General features: G+C 35.9%; 1 protein-coding gene across 1 annotated transcript in view; it reads right to left on the bottom strand.

Moving 5' to 3' along the window:
* The window catches only part of LOC128871765 (uncharacterized), a 180,831-nt gene extending 167,915 nt beyond the window's left edge, over positions 1-12,916 (bottom strand). Inside the window, 1 exon segment of the mRNA XM_054113817.1 lies at positions 12,408-12,916. The gene's annotated coding sequence lies outside the window, so the exon portion shown is untranslated.
* Between the last annotated feature and the right edge of the window lie 219 nt (positions 12,917-13,135).

Raw genomic sequence — 13,135 nt, 5'->3', positions numbered from 1 at the left:
GCGAAAGGCGGTGCGACCAAGTATTAAAACTTCAAATTATAACATTTATAATGAAATATTTAATTTTGTTTTGAATTAATTAGCTGTAAGATTATATAATAAGGATAAACTAATAATAAAACATTCGCTATTGACTATGCTAAAACAAATAAAGTATGAAAATATTAAAAACTTCATACGTTTATACATTTATACATTTATTGATTTTATTTCATACTTTTGTATTAAAAACACAATGGAATATAACCACATTCAAACATATTTGATAAAATCCATACTACTTCAAAAAATGGAGTTTTCAGACTGTCCGGTTTTTTTTTGCACAGGACTGTACATGCGTGTGTAGAAATGTACATATATATATGCATTAGTATAATTTTTATTTACGTGGAACTCTTTTTTTTATTTTGTTTTGTTTTGAGGTCAATTGAAATACATTTTAGACAGCAACTTTAACTTTTGTCTGAGAATTTTTAATAAATAAATAATTGTAATATCGCACATTCTAACGAGATTATTTTCTGGATAGCGGAGATTTATTTACTTGAGCTTTATAAATAAAATGTATATCTTCTGAAGCCATCGACAATATATAAATGGAATTATTTCGCTTATGAATTTTTTATTGAAAGATCAAGATTTCTTTATCTAAAATCAAAGTATTTAGAGTCAAATTTGTCGGTTTGTAAAAAGCCTAAAAGTTTAGATGGGAAGCGCTGAGTTACGGGGGCAGAATCGAAATTCGAATTGTTTCCTTCTACTTATACATTTCTGTAATGAGTCACGCCTTAATACGTACCATGTGCATCGGATCAGGACTATTCGACAGGTCAAAGGTGGCACTATGCTTCAAATAAATTTTCTTGGACAGCTCAGTGATTGATGAAACCAGTTGTTTATTGTAGTGCTCCACAATAGAAGCTGATAAAGAGACAATTTGATAAACTCTTCAGTACAATTCAAGTGAAATGTCAGAGTTGGCGGCTATTTATGAACTTGTTGGACAGTATTGAATGCGATAGCAAACCGGTGGTTCCAACTATTTCGAAGGAATCGAAGATGAGGCACGCTCTGTTGGCCCAATTATACTAAATGTCTATAAAATCATAAAAAACGAGGAATCGAATAGGCAAGTAAGCATTTATTCTACTGCCCAAGAACCGAATATTATCCTATTTGGAACCAAGAAAAACATCGAATGCGGGGCTTAATGAAACGTAACAAAGTCGTAGCGAAAGTCAAATTCATTTCTAAGCCAGTGGCCAGAATTGCCAAAGGGTATTACACTTCGACGAAAAACTCTTTCCACGCATGAATTTTTGTAGGTCTGAAAACAGATGGAAGTCACTAGGGGCCAAATCTGGTGAATATGGTGAATGCTCTAACAATTTGAACTTTAATTCATAGATTTCAGTCTTTGTCAAAATGCTCTTGTGAGTCAGTGCATTTTACTGGGAAAAATATTTTTTTCTTTTGCAAACGAATTTGTTCCTTCAGCTGGTCTAAAAAGTTACAATAATATTCAGAATTTATTGCTCACCAGTTTTCAAAACTCCTTTCGCATATCAAATAACTGGTGCCGATTTCTGGATATGACCTCGTATTGGAGTCGAAGCACCCGGTTCACGCCATTCTTTAGTCTCTTATTTTGATTTAGGACCATTAAGATTGATCCAAGTCTGATCCATAGTGATGAATCGGCGCACTAAATCCACCTTATTCTCTCGAAAATGCTGCATATGTTGCTGAGAAAGTCACATTCGAATGTGTTCTTCTACGATTGTTAGCGAAAGCGGTACCCATTTTACACTCAGTTTTATGAAACCCAATACTTCTGCCAAAATATTTGCTGCACTACCCAGTGAGAAGCCTAGGGCTTCTACTAAATCTCTCTCAGGCGTGATGATGATTTTCCAATGCGATATTCTGTATTTTTTCTGCGATTTCTGGTGTTGTTGCTGTTTTTGGACGTCCTTGACGGGGTTTGTCTTCAAGACTTGTATGACTACGTTTAAGTCCAGCAACCCATCTTTGCTTTGATTTTAAACCTTCCAAAAATAAAAATGTAATCACTAAATGTACGATAATTGATTTTTTCTATTGTAGAAAATACTGTAACACGTCGATACTACATGGCTTTTAAACAATGAATGAATTGACAGATTGAAAAAATCTTCACATACGTCCATATGACCACAACATCCGTACCAACATCACAATTTAGACGCCCTCTCTTATCGAACCGCAAAACCTATTGAACAACCTAGAAGACTTAGTTTATTTAGAAAAATAAGTAAATATCGGCACCCACGTCACTGTTGACAGTTATAATTTCGAGGTTGTAAAAGACTATGTTTATTTAGGAACCAGCATTAACACCGATAACAATGTCAGCCTTGAAATCCAATATAGAATCTCTCTTGCCAACAAGTGCTACTTTGGACTAAGCAGGCAATTGAGCAGTAAAGTCCTCTCTCGATGAACAAAACTAACACTCTACAAGACTCTCATCATGCCCGTCCTAACGTATGGCGCAGAAGCTTGGACGATGATAACATCCGATGAAGCGACGCTTGGAGTGTTGAGAGAAAGACTTGGCTTCACTTGGTGTGTCCAATTGGTGCCGGTTAGCACGAGAAAGAAACGACTGGCGCGCTTTGTTAAACTCGGCCAAAATCGCGTAAGCGGTTATCGTGCCAATTAAGAAGAAGAAGTAAGCAATTTTTTGTTCCTGGCCACGATTTCGATTAGAAAAAAGTTATCATTGCCAAATAGGGATGAGTTGAGGAAAGGTGTTCAAATAAATGAACGCCGTAATATCTATACTAATATTATAAAGAGGAAAACTTTGTTTGTTTGTTTGTTTGTTTGTAACGAATAGGCTCAAAAACTACTTGACCGATTTTAAAAATTCTTTCCCCATTCGAAAACTACATTATCCAAGAGTAACATGGATTACATTTTATTTTGGAAAAAAATAGGGTTCCGTAAGATATTTGGATTTTTCCGACACAAACTGAAAAAAATCTTAAATATAAAATAAAGTCAACTTTTTGTGTGTGTTCGCTAACCGGCCGTGTCTGCACCGAATTAAACCAAACTTACACACATTGTTAAGAAGGTATTGAAGATGGTTTCCGTATAGTTTGGATACCTATTGGTGGATAGGGCTCGAGATATAGGTCAAAACGAGGACCCGGGTAACCTTCGGATGTGTATGTACAATATGGGTATCAAATGGAAGCTGTTGGTGAATGCTTTAGTTCAGAGTATTTTTCATGCCGCTCCGTGACTAGGGTCTCGAGATAGAGACCAAAACGTGGACCCTAGAATGTGTTTGTACAATATGGATATCAAATTGAAGCTGTTGGTGAATGCTTTAGTACAGAGTATTTTTCATGCTGCTCCGTGACTGGGGTCTCGAGATATAGGTCAAAACGTGGACCCGGGTAACCTTTGGTTGTGTATGTACAATATGGGTATCAAATGAAAGCTGTTGATAAGTGCTTTAATACGGGGTAATTTTCATACCTATTGATGACTAGGGTCTCGAAATATATGCCAAAATGTGGACCCGCCGTGTCTTTGCACCGAATTAAACCAAACTTATGCACATTGTTAAGTAAGTATTGAAAATGGGTTTCGTAAAGTTTGGTTGTAATTCGGAGCAGTGGCAACGGGTACAGCGTTCTTTTGAGCCAGCCATAACGTCGCTTACTTTTTTAACACTTGGGGCGGAACTGAACTGTCAAATTGACAGTGTGAGTTACAATGTGTCAATATTACTTTCTGATTTGGATGCCATAAGGAAAAAACGTAAGTGCAACATGTAAAAATTGTTTGTGAGTTTTTTTGGAGTGGATTTTGGAACAGTGAATAATTTCTTACAAAATTTGAGAATTTAATGTGAAATCCGAATGAAATTATGCGTTCGTGGAAAAAACAATTTTGTTTTTTTTTTTTTTTTGAAAAATATAAATGGATAATGGTTAAAAAAGCTCCAATGCTTAATAAAACATATAAATTGAAACGAAAAATTCATGGATGATCATAGAAAAACAAAAAATATTGTTTATGCCAAAGCGCTTGAATAAAGAATAAAGAAATAAATAATATGAAAACCATATATTTTCTGTTCTAAACCATATCTATTCTATTTTAGTGTGCCCAGCGAAGGGGGCCGGGTTTGCTAGTATTTTATATACTTATAGCAAATAAACAATTATTAAGTTTTGGCATACTCCCTTTAAAATTAGGAAATAGAGTCCTATATCGCTAGCTTAGAGTGAAGAGTTGCTAGGTCTACTTCTTCTGAAAACTCCCAGTCTTTTGCAAGAAGCAAGAAAAACAAAAAGTTCATTGTTTCCAAAAATATCAAAAAAGCCTGTTTCCATTCAGTAATGTGCAAGTCAAACATATTCAACGCAAATGTGATGAGTCCCAAAGACACTTTCGTTCAACGTTGTAGAAATTGGTTCGCTTGAAGTTGTTTTAGATTCTCAAATACACAAAATTTCGTATAAGAAATGACAACACAGAAGGTACTTGAAGAAAATAATTTTGAAAGATTTTTATTCTCTTCTGTAAAATTTCAAAAACTGGACTTAGCTCTTTCCACTTCATGCTAGAGATATTTCAGTCTTATGCGTAGTTTTACTTTACATCATAAACGGGGTTCATATTTATGTAGGTATATCTATTTTTCACGTAACAAAAGTAAAAATATATGGCTTTTGAAGAATGATGTCACTACGATTCTATTATTTTTTTTAAATGAAACTATTAATATGTACATATAGGGGGTTTCAGTAAGAGCGCTTCAACTTTTGAACTTTTTTGAATAAAATACAAACGGTTTGACTTTTTTAACTAATTTTTTTTTTTTATTATCGAGTTTGAACATATACATTTAAGTATGAAATTCGATTTCTTTTGCATGACCACCGCGTGCACGTTTTACGAAGTCCAATCGTTGAACCCAATTTTCGACCACTCTTTTGCATAAATCGGCCGAAATTCCAGCAATTTCGCGTTCAATATTGGCTCTGAGCTCACAAATCGTCGCCGGCTTGTTACTGTAGACCAATGACTTCACATAACCCCAAAACGGAACGGCTTGTTAAATGGACCGTAAAATGGCCGTAATGCTCTTAAAGTAGCAGCAAGAGAACGATTATTTTCATAAAAAATTTGCACGATTTGCAATCGTTGCTCAAGTGTGTAGCGTTCCATGATGAAATGTATACTAATGAAGTTTACAAATGACAAGCGAAAAATAAAAAATTTTGCGTCGTTCGCCCTCCCTATCGGAAAAAAGTTGAAGTGCACCTATTAAAAACCCTACTACTACGGTACTTAAATGCGTGTATGAAAATCAGTACCACAAATATACTATATATCAGATTTTTTCAAAAAAATTTTAATCGACATATGGTGTGATTAGAACGATTTATCATAACTTTGAGCTATTGTTCTACTCTTTAACTGATCATATATTTAAATCAATTCTATAACGAAAAGTAAAAAATTGTACAACGAAAAATAGAAATTCATTCTGCCCAATGTATCGCCAAAGTTTGCAGATACAAAGTTAAAACTAATATTTAGTTGAATTTCCCAATTTTCTTATTACGGTAGCACAACGACGGGGAATTGAATCCACCAATTGCTCGCATCGTTGCTTCGGAATCTGCAGCCACGCATCTCTTGCAATTTCTCATACTTGTTGTTGCAACTCGATTAGGCATTGTGTTAGTCTCCCCACAGGTTTTCTATAGGATCGAGGTCGGGGGACTGTGTTGGAGACTCAATAAACTCAATTTTATTTGCGCGAAACCAAACCTTGACCTTCCGATTTGTGTGTTTAGGTTCATTAACTTCTTGGTATACCCATTTTAGTGGCATTTTCTCTCAGCAATACGGCAACATAGCATTCTCCATTACTTCCAAACAAATATTGCTGTCCATTATGCCATCCTGAACAATATTCCCATACCATTATTTTTAGACGTCGTGTTTAATAGTTTTTAGAGTATATTGTGGATGATTTTCGGTGCCAAGTGGACATCTAACATATTGTAACACACAAATTTATTTTAGACTCATCAATCCATAAAGTATAACGCCACTGCCCAGCTAGAATGCCTTCTTGCAAATTTCAAACGTTTTGGTATCAGGAGTGACTTTCTTCGTGGTCTGCGGGCTGATTACCTACCTTCTTGTAGTCTTCTACGTACAGTCATATCAGAAACATTTAAGTTCACATCTTTTGTTGATTTTCGTTTCTCTCCTCCTTTCTTAGGCTTTTCCACAAACTTGATTGCATTTGAAATAATTTTTGCTGAACATAATTTTGATGAGTGTCATGGAAATATTTCTAATTTCTTTCTTTCTTTCTTACACAGAAAAAGAGTATTTCTGTGTAAGATTTTCCATCTGCTCTCAAGTTCAGAATCTGCTTTCGTTGTTCTGTGGTGCAGTTAGCTCGACCCACTATAGTCAAAAAATTAGAAATATTTCCATGACACTCATCAAAATTAAATAAAAATATAAATAAAAAATAAAAAACTTTCTTCGCTTAAATCTGCGCCATATTTTATTAATATTTCTAGTATAAAATAAAAACAAACTAAAAGTACTGCTATTTCAATGTCTTCACGTAGATGTCTTCAAAATAATTTTTTAAGAGTACTGCCATTTCAATGTATATAAGCTATACATACACCAATTGCGTTCAATTACGCAATTCTTAATGGGTTTAAAATATCATTAATTTCATAATCGTTTTTTGTTTTTTTAAATGTCATCATATGCACTCCCGTCACGTAATCTATTTTGGTTTTGTTTGTTTTTGGAATCAGATTTCAATGAGACAACATTTTCCAGCTAAGTGCGTACATATTTGCGCGATAATTTGATTTGTTTGTACAATAAAAATCAAGTTGGATTGAAAGCGTCAATTTTTATCATTTCCATTATCAGATAGTACATAAAAACCAATACATATATGTACATATTCCGTGATATATTCGTGAGCTGTGGAGTTTATATTAAAGTGTTGATGGAATGGATGAAGTTGACCTGTTTCAGTCAACATTATACAGTATATACTGTATAATACATATTACATAATTGGCGCGTACCCCCTTTTTTGGTTGTTTAGCCGAGCTCCTCCTCGTATTTGTGGTATGCATCTTGATATTGTTCCACAAATAGAGGGACATACAGTTTCAAGCCGACTCCGAACAGCAGATAATTTTATGAGAAGCTTTTACATTCAGAGGTTTGCCATTGTCTGCCGAGGGGCAACCGCTATTAAAAAAAAGTTTTTCTTAATTTTGGTGTTTCACCGAGATTCGAACTTACGTTCTCTCCGAATTCCGAATGATAGTCACGCACCAACCCATTCGGCTATGGCGGCCGCCGCATTACCTGCATTCAACATTACCTCCGGATTAATGCGCGACATACGTTTCTGCATTAATATATATGTATGAGTCGACTAACATTGCAAATAAACACGCCCGTTTTCATACGTACATATATATTACATACATAAATCTATATTCATATGTACAATGCACAATGCGCCAATAAATTTTTTAGAGATCAACTATCCCCGAATGAGGCCATATTCGTATTTATAAATTCATTTCAGGGACAATATGTAAGTTTGCTTAGAGGGCGACAAATCGAAAACCTAAGAATTTGAAATTTTATTAAACTATTTCAGTGTTTTATGTATCGGAGCATAAGAGGCGTAAAGAGTGCTAACCCGCTCCAGAAAGAATAAATCATTACTGCCCATTTATTTACATTTGTATTTACATGGCTTTTTCCACAGCTTTTGACAGAGTCTCTCATAAAATTTTATTATATAAATTAACTTCGCTAGCGTTTCTGTTTTCCTGCAATGGTTTAAATCTCATTTATGCGGAAGAAGTTGTATGGTCACAATTGATGGCACACATTCCTCTGAAACATTCATTCCCTGCTCTCGAGTGCCTCAAAGAAGTGTTTCGGGTTCGCTGCTCTTTGTGTTATACATCAACAAAATTAGCCATTGCTTCTCAATTGCTAATTAAAAATAGTTTCAATTATAAATAACACAACTGATGTATATAGGCTTGAAGGTATAGATAATTTCTTGTATGGTGTCAAAAATTACAACTTTCTTTAAATATTAGAAAATGCTATCATGTCACTTTCTCCGAAATTTCTACTTTTTACATACTTCTTATAGCATATCTATTGTTGCACTTGAATTTGTTAAGGAGTCTAATAATTTAGTTGTAATTTTTCATTTAATAGTCACATTAACTTTATCTTATCAAAATCATATTCTGTTTAGGCTTTGTACGACGGAATAGCTCAAACGAACACTTTTACCCTGCTCTTTACTCTTGCTCTTTACTGAATTCGTTCGTTCTAGAATGAAATACGAGGCGTTTATTCGGAGCCCATGCTATACATTTTTAATCGATAGGCTCAAGCGTGTTCAACAGATGTCTCTGATATTTGGACTAAGATCTGATCCTATCGCATTTCACACATCACATTTGCTATTGATCAACTTGAAGCCCTTAAAAAGTAGAAGATCGATTCTTGCTCTCTCGTTAGTTTTCACCGTTATAATATTATTTAAAATATAAATTTTCGCACACCTCCAAGAATTCTTCGTAACGCTCTTTCTGTCTAACTATTCTTTCTTACAAACTATGCTCCTAATGCTCCTATTGAATGTGCCCTTCGAGATTTTATTGAGATCTCCGATTCTTCCAAGATTTCTCAGTTTCAAAGGAAGAATTTTCTGTACTATTGAACTCTATTAGAAGTAAGTGTCACCAAGGACAGATTCAGGATAACCAGCTTTATTCAAATCACTTTAACGACTGTTTTTACATTAACGTAAACAGATTTCGTATTCAGCTAAAGAATGAGCTGCGTGAAAATACCATGAACAATGAATAGTAAGCAAATAATAAAAATGAATATACAGGGATGCCAAATAATATAGAATTAGCGATGACAGCTCGTCCTCTCCTGACAGAAACTCGCCCCGAGTTCACCCTCATCATCATTTTCAGGGAATAAAACACACCATGTATCCTTCTTGTCTGCTGTTGCAATTATACTGTACTTTCTTTGCAAACGTTGTATACCTTGAATATCTTCTTAGGGCTTCCTTGACAATGTATGGGCTCTTGAACTTTGGCTGGAGTTTTCGCGATTCGTCTGATTGTGGAGCTTCTATGAGGACCGAAGATCCTTTCTCATAGGGCACTGGTTTCCTATGTCTAGCACCTTCCATATAACTCTAGCTGTATCGATATTACGAATTGCTTCACTACGTCACCCGTTCATATGTAATTGCTCATCGTCCGTTCGCAGTGCTGCCAATATCTTATTTTCGCTCAGTTCGCAAAGCGGAAAATCGTAAACTAGGCTGATCGGTGCAAATTTCGTTTTTGCATTCACATTTGTATTTAGTAACCATTGCAACATACGAATATGTGTACCCAGTCTTTTGCATCGTTAGTCGCTGTTGTTAAGTATGCCAACACCGCTTGATTTACGCGCTCTGCTAAGCCTTTCGATAGCGGCGTTTGTACTGTTACCTTAATGGGTTTGATGTTAATCGTTTGGCATAAGCCAAAATACACTATTAGTTGGGTTAATGCATCCATTACAGGCTAGGTTTTTATAGAGCGCGCTGGAACGATACGCTATGCAGGATTTTACAAAACTCTTGACAAAATTTCTTTAGCGTAATAACCAAAAATGTTGTACAATTTTCTTTATATTTCCGGCTACACCAGGATGCACAACGTCATGCCGCCTCATACCCTTTGGAACAACTAGCAATTGACGCCCATGCTCCAGACAGTAGTTTAACTTTATATCGCTTCGTTGGCGACCAGTGTCACTACTCTGCAAAATGTCTATAATTTCGTTCAGCTTACTATCTTACCTTTGCATGGTACAAATCCAATCTTTGCTTGTCAATGATAACACTTGTTGTCGCCCCTGAATTGGTGAACGAGTCATAGCGTCGACATGACCCATCGACGACTCCGGCCGATGTAGTATGTTGCAATCATACTCTAATAGTCTTAAAAGCCAACGCGCTACCCTTGGCATCATCGGTTTGGAAGTCTTAGCTGTTGTGATTGCTAGCTAATCGGTAACAATATTTCTTCAACTTAACTTAATGCCCATCTTAAATTTTCTCGACTTTCCCAATTTAGGTAACTTTTCCCCAAAACAGTTCGCATATGCATTCACTCAACCAAATAAATTTTGCTCTAAACCACTTCTTCAGCAGTAGGTTGGAAATGTCTCCTTAAATTCGCAATACAAACAGGCATCATGCGGGTGGACTATTTCAGAACAGAAAACTAATTAACTGCATCTCGTATCGCTATATACCTAACCGGTTTATGTGTGACTGCACGTCATCCAGTTTAACCTTACCTAACCTTTGTGTGTATGTAACGGGTGATTTTTTAGCTATTATCTTTTTAAACTGTTGGTTTAAACAGCTGACGTTTCGTGTTTTGTTTCACTGTCAAACATCTTCAGTTTGGTCTATAATTTAACCATGAATCGTCTTAAAAACGAACAACGCTTGCAAGTCATTGAATTTTATTATAAAGTGCGTGTTCTGTTAAGAAAGTTTAAGATCCACTTTTTTATCGAAAAATTGTGTGCAGCGACGAAGCTCATTTTTGGATCAATAGGTACGTAAATAAGCAGAATTGTCGATTTTGGAGTCAAGATCAGCCAGAAGAATTGCAAGAGCTACCAATGTATCCAGAAAACGTCACAGTTTGGTGTGGTTTATGGGCTGGAGGTATCATTGGACCATACTTCTGCAAAGATGCTGCGAATCGTAACGTTACTGTGAATGGTGAGCGCTACCGTGAAATGATATCAAACTTTTTTTTGCCCGAAATGCAAGAGCTTGACTTGCATGACAGTGCCACATGCCACACAGCACGCGTAACAATGGACTTGTTGAGAGGCGAGTTCGGTGAACATTTTATTTCACATTCGGGACCTGTCAATCGGCCACCCAGATCGTGCGATATAACGCCTTTAGATTATTTTTTGTGGGGTTATGTTAAAGCTCATGTCTATTCAGGCAAGTCTGCTTCAATAACGCATTGGATGACAACATTAAAGCATTCATACATATGTGAGATACCGGCCGAAACATTGGAAAGAGTATGCCAAAATTGGACTAAGCGGATGGACCATTTGAAGCGCAGTCGCGGTCAAGATTTGCATGAAATAATCTTCAAATATATAATTATATGGACTGTACTATCGATTTAAAAAAAATTCCATGCATTTTTCTGAATATTACGTGTGTGTTTTTGAAAAACTTTCCTATAGCTCTTAAAAATCACCCTTTATTTATTAAAAACAAATTTAATTCGCTAAACTTTTTTTACGGATTTTCGGGGTAGAAATTTTCTTCTTGACCTTGTCGCCTAGTGGATAGCCAGAATTTTTTTCCAATCCCTCAAGCAATATTTGCAATTGCACTTAAGGCTAAGAGGTAGGATTTAAAACAATTCCGTATCGTACCCCATGAGTGGGGTGGGGGTTCTTTACTTCTCAGTTAACTTCAAAGTTTTTTTTATGAACCTCAGCAGTTTGCTAAAGGAAAGAGAATGAAGCTCAATACAACCGACCCAAAACACCACCATATAAGTAAGTTTAGAGAAAGTCAAACAGCGCCAGAAAAAGTGTCGGTGTATAATTAGGAAGACCTTACCGAGCTTCAGAAGAGAGTGTCTGAATCTTTTCGGTGCTGTCTTATATAAAAACCGACGACAAAATCTTTTCAAAGAGAGATTCGGCGTAATAATTTGTTAGGTGCCAAAAAAATGGGCACTGCTCTGACAACTTAAAACAAACTCCCTGTGTCCGGAACTCCGATCATCGGGCCACATTTTTTGTTTCGCAAAGTCCAAAAGTTGCAAATCCCACATAGCATTAAGAACCTATCCTGACATTATACTCATGCCGCCCGTAATATCTAGATACACTTTTCTAAGTAGTCGGCTTAATACAGAAACCATGGTTTTAACCATGGCTCTGCGCCGCCATGCTTCAGCGGAATACGTGAAGATTGGTCTAACTAAAGCCCAAAATATAATACCCGGTTTCAGAACCCATTTCTTACTAAAGGTGATATCTGCTTCATATCTAGAGTTACCCCTAGATATGTCAATTCCATGGAAATACTTGGTTTCCGCCTGGTGTTATTAGAAAAAAGGGAGTGTAGGGTGAAATTAGAAAAATAAGAAGATATATTACTAAGGCCTTTGTAATTTTACAATATTTATTATCTGCAAAAATTTAGATGAATGTAAGGAAAAAAGCAAAAGTGTACTAACCTTCATGTAGCGTGCTTTGTTTCGTTTGAAATCCTTTTTCTTTGGTGCTTCCTTGCCTTTGATACTTTTTATTTTATTTCAAGATTGTTCTCGTACGTCCGCACCGCCTACATAGTTTTCTATGCATTTTCTGTGCTTTTGTTTCACTTGAGTTTGTCTTATTTATTTATGACTTTTTTCAGAGTTTTTGTAATGAATCCACTGACTCATTAATCTTTTCAAGGTTAACAACTCGCGAGTGTATGACCGAGCGTTGTGGAGGATTAGGTAATTATGCGGAATAACGGAAAACCACAGTTAAGGGAAAACGCAAAGTGCAAGTGAAAATCAAAGATAGTTAGAAAACAAAACCGAGACCGGGACCGACAGAGACACCGAAACCGAAACCGAAAACGTGGCCGGAGCTGGCATCGGCACTTGGAGTGAGAATATGCCCTAGTGAGAATATACGTAGACGCCTAGTTGTAGTTCTTGTAATTAAATACTTAATCGCCTGCAGGCGGAGAACCATATATGTACATATTTCTTTAATGCAAAAGTAAAAGATTTCTTTTTAATCACTTTACGGCATATACGCACACATGCAAAGTATATAAATAAAAGTACTTGCAACTAATGGAGCGCAAGAAGGGCATTTTTCCAAGTGAAAATATTTTTTGTGGGTATTCGGTTGTTATTCCATTTAAAATTCCAGGTTGTTTTTACATAATTAATTGATTCGCCAGCCG

The sequence above is a fragment of the Anastrepha ludens genome, chromosome 2, assembly GCF_028408465.1.
Source record: "Anastrepha ludens isolate Willacy chromosome 2, idAnaLude1.1, whole genome shotgun sequence".
Classification (NCBI taxonomy): Eukaryota; Metazoa; Arthropoda; class Insecta; order Diptera; family Tephritidae; genus Anastrepha; species Anastrepha ludens.
The sequence above is the reverse complement of the archived record's forward strand: the minus strand, read 5'-3'. Positions and strand labels throughout refer to the sequence as shown.